Source organism: Apis dorsata, unplaced genomic scaffold (assembly GCF_000469605.1).
Source record: "Apis dorsata unplaced genomic scaffold, Apis dorsata 1.3 scaffold_997, whole genome shotgun sequence".
NCBI classification, from domain to species: domain Eukaryota; kingdom Metazoa; phylum Arthropoda; class Insecta; order Hymenoptera; family Apidae; genus Apis; species Apis dorsata.
The window spans coordinates 128036-133520 of record NW_006264098.1 but is presented as its reverse complement, the minus strand read 5'-3'; positions in this window follow the sequence as shown (position 1 = coordinate 133520).

Below are 5485 nucleotides of genomic sequence, written 5' to 3'. Positions count from 1 at the left end.
ATAATATATATTTATTATTATTATATTATTTATTTATTTTATTTATATATATTATTATTTATTATACTTATTATATATTTATTAGTATGTATTTCAACTTCGTTAAAACTAATTATTTCGCAATTAATTGTGTTACATGATTATAATTTTAGATGATAATTTATGCGTATGGTTAGCCAAATGAAATTCTGATTACGTAGTTTAATTATTTCTAATGGAAAAATTATTGCGAAAAAAATAAGTAAAATGTACTCAAATGAAAGACAAGTTTTGTGTAATAAACGCATCCATTTTTCATTGTCATGCGCACAGAAACGCGTTGTAACCTTTTTAATCTATAGAAGAAAGGCATATCCCAGTCACGATAGCACTTGCAGTTGTTTCTACTATTTACGTGATTTGATTATCAATCATCAATTGATTGCTCGCAATGAGGTATCGGGACCGCGTGCTTTCACATTCGTTTTACAATACAAATCTATCTATGAATAAATCTATCGAAAGTTACGTGTGAAATAATCTTTAGATTCGGTAAAACTTCGATTCGAATTTGAATTTAAGTAATTTTACATTTAAATTGTAAAAAACAATATAGAGTATCTATACGTAAAAATTCCTTTAATGTGAAAAGTGAATCACTCGTAAGATTATTATTTTAATTATTTCAGTAATTTCAATCTCAATTACGATTTTTTTTTTCTAATTGAAATTAGATTTTAATTTAAATTTTAAATATAAAAAAAATAAATCTTATTATTTAAATTGTATTTTTGTAAGATGAATTTTAAAACCTTAAAAAAAGAAAGATTTTAAAAATATTATAATAACAATATATTTAAATGTTTATTAACTCATTCAGTTAATAATCTGTAGAATTTAATTATATTTATTAATATTTATTATGTTTATTAATGATTTAAAAATATTAACATTTAATAAAATATTTTAATATTCAATAAAAATAAAATAAAAAATAATAAATACAATAAATAAATACAAAATTAAAATCTATATTAAAACAGGAAATTAACGATTGTAACGAAAAAGTTCAATATAAACATTATATCTTTTTTCTTATTTATATTATAATATTTTAATATAAATAATTTTTATCATTTTTTAGTATATATAATAGATATCATTAATTAATCATCCCTATAATTTATTGTAATTTATTGTATCCTCATCATTCATCTATTAATTAACAAATATTTGTAGATATAAAAACCATAAAAAAAACCAGTGTATAAAGTTATTAAAAGATTCATATTACCCTTGAACTTTCGCAAATGAAACGTTTAAATTTCGCTCAGATGACACATCACATTTTTCATTATGAAACTTGGTAGCAGTATCAAACGGTTCTCAAACAGATTTATTCAATCATCGAGATAGCTCAACCGTATCAAGGAGCATCCTCGCACATCCGATAAAATAATAATCGAACATTGTCAATTAACACAATACAAGTTGTCAAAATGTATCAAATAACAAAATAATTTCACGGTTTAATTAAAAAATCGATGAAAGAATATCTGATTCGGGTTTCATCCACAGGCGATCCATTGTCCATTTGGTCGAATTCTTTCTGTAACCGGTTCGGCAAAAGTGAACCGGTTTCTTGTATAGCAAGCCACGTAATACGGGGCGCGATTACGAGGAGCCACATTGTGACATTGAGCGCGGTACTTTGACGGCCGCGGCAACAGCCCTGGCTTATTTGGTGAAAGTTGAATAATATGAACAGATATGTAACCGATTTGGTATAATCCATTCGGACCCTTTCGCCCTTATAATTTTCTTATTATTCTCAATTTACTTGTTATATAATATTAATATTCCATCCTCTTAATTACATTTTATCATTTTTTTTTGTTCATGTATCACATATTATATATTATCCTTTCTACTTTATAATAATTTTATTCTTCGCGTACATCGAACGATTTTATTTTTCGTCCATATTTTATTATTCTTCAATATCAGACGATTTTATTTCTCGTTTATATATATTTTTTATATATATATATATATATATTCTTCGTTAATATTTTTCTTCATGCAATTTTGTCTTTGAACTATATTTTATTATTTTTATTCTTCTTTGTCTATGCTTTTATGATTTTATACTTTATTAACGTTTTATTATTTTATTCTCTTTTTCTAACTATTTCTAATTTTTTTCTAATTTTTTAATAAATTTGAATAATTTCATTTCTTTATTATTTTATTCATGCTTTATCATTTTATTGTAATGTGCAAAAAATTCTGACTAAATGATTTTTTTTACTTTTTTTTTTCAAAAAGCAGAATATAATGGAGAAATATAATGAAAATATAATTAAAAATATAATTAATGTTATAATAATTTTCAAAATGTTATTATTATATATTTATATATTTATATATTATATATTATATATTTATAAATTTTACATTATTTATTTTGAATATACAACATTTATATTGTAATATATATATATAATTTTATCTTAATCTAATTATTTATTATATATAAATTTTAAATATTTTATTTATATATATTTTTTAAATGTGTTCAATTTTGAAATCAATTTTGATAATTAAAATAATTAAGGCATTCAAGATCAATTTAAAATTTTCATTTTATTTTATTTTATTATTTTTGACATTCATTAGCTTTGATGAATATTTATCATTGTTGTGTTGAAATATTCTATTTTTTTGTATTTTTCTTTATATATATATAGTAACAAACAAATTTTTATTATTTCTTTATGTATATGTTCACGATATTATTCATTTATTTTTCTATAACTAATCTAATTTTTTTAGAAAAAGAATCTTTTCATATTATAATATTATCATTATCATGTGCTTTATGTTTGATATTATTTCTGACATTATTAGATGTGACATTGTTATGAAAGAATTTTATATTTATTAAAAAAATTTTTTCAATTTTCTTCTTGCAAATTCAGTATCGATATTTTTATAACAAATTTTATTTAGATTATTTTAATTTTTTTATTAATTAAAGATCTACTATTTTACTATTTTAATGTAATAATATAATTAAATATAATATAATATAATTTTAATATAATATTTTAAACTTTTTATAAATTTATAATCAAAATTAATAAATATATAATTTTTGCACATGTTTATTTAATAATTTTTATAAATAATATATTGATAAATAATATTTATTCAATTTGTTTGAATAAATATATATCATTTGCTAAAAATATAATATAATTCCAAATTTGCAAAATTGTAATATATTTCAAAATTTAATATAAGTTTGAATTATTAATAAAGTTACTATTATTACTTTTTCGTAACAGAATATGATAAATAAATTTCCAAATTTTTCATCAATTTTCAATTTAATACTTTGATGTGATATTATAATATATAATATTATTATATATTATTCGAATTATTCAAAATGTTCTTTAAAATCATAATTTTTGAATTATATCGCTTACATTGTAAATGTGCAATATTTTAAATAAATAACATTTATTCTTTTTTTTTATTATTATTTTATATATATTTCTATATGAAATATTGATAACAATTTCTTGAAGTTCTGCTTTTAGAAGAAAATTAATTAGCTGAATTTTTCTGCATTTCATTATTGCATTTCATTTGTTTAAATTATTAATATTAATTTGTATTTATAATATATATTTTATAATATGTTGAATACTTACAATTAACGATAAATTTGTACATTATTATACGTATTACTTTACGTATAAATTTTTCATATATAATATCATTAATATGAAGAAAATATTTTTTCTTTAATTGTGCAAAATATATGTTGTTATGTAAAAATATTTTGCAGATGTTATATTATAAATATTATGTTATAACTATATATTATAACTATTTCGACAATAATTATATTTTATTTATTTTAAATGTTTATTTTAATCCTAAATATTTTATTTTATTCAAATATATTATAACTATATATTAAAAAAATATGATGGATTTTTTTAGATAAAATATTCTAAAAAACATTTTAAAATATTTTTTTTATTTATTTTTATTAATTTTATTTACAAAAAAATTGTAAACTAATTTATATTGAAAAAAAAATTAAGAGTTAAAAATAAAATATTTTAATATATGAATTCGTTATTTCATTTTACAATAGAAGTCTTATATGATAGATACTATAAATCTGCATATAAAAAATACTTTTTTTCTTGAATTTACCGAATTTGTTTATCTTTCATTTCATGCCGTTATAGAATGTTATATTATTATTAAAAACAATCGAGATTAATATGAGATCACAATCATAACTTGTATTTTAGAAATCTAATACAATTTTAAAGTGAAAACATATTATATATATTATTACATAATATTATATAAAGACTTTAATATGATTTGAAATATATATATGTACGCATTAATTATGTGTATATTACTATATCGTAATCATTATTTTTTACAGATAATTAAAATTATAATTAAAATTAAAAATTCGATTTTCAAATTGTAAAATTTCGTTATCATATAAAAATGTCATACTCTTTATCTCGATTTATTATTTTTAAAAAATTTTTTATCTCTTCAAGAAAATTACATTTATGTAATATATAATTTTTATCTACACATTATAAATATGCAAATGCATATAAATGAAATTAAATTGATTTTAAAATTTTATTATATAATTTTATAATTTTATTATAGATATTTACTAATAATATTACTTTGTTACACGTGTTCTTAAAATAAATAAATCAATATAATTATAATTGAATATAATATAATAGTAATAGTTGTTAATGCATCAGGTTATCAGACGTTTAATTTTTCCTATCTATAATTATTATATAATATATATTAATTATTATTATATAAATAAAAAATTTCTATTTTTTTATGATAAAATATAACAAATTTTTTATATTATATGAATTTTATAAAAATCATTTAAAAATTTATACAGCACTGTTTGTAAAACAAAGATGGTTAAGATTTAAAACTAATTATATTAGGATTCAATTCTGAAGACTAAACAAACATAAAAATATAAGTTTAGGTTTATTTATTAAGTTATAAGCAAGTTTAAATAAATCTGCATTATATAATGATGCAAAGTGAAGATAGAGCGAGGTATAACGGAGATAAATTTGTCTCATTTTATTTCTTTTACGCTTTATCTAACAATCTATATTTATCAATTTTAATTATGTAATAATTTAATATGTAAGCTTTAATATTTTTGTATATCTTATAATATTTTATATAATTTTCTTGTTTGTTTTTTAGAATCGATCTTCCAAAAATGTTCCAAAAAAATATTAATATTATATTGTATAACGATACAAATATTTTCTAAATTATTAAAAAATAAAATATATTTTATTTTTATATTAATATCAAAATTTAGTAAAATTTATTTATTAAAATTTATTTATTTAAATTCATATTTTAATATAATATAATATAATATAAATTAATATATATTATT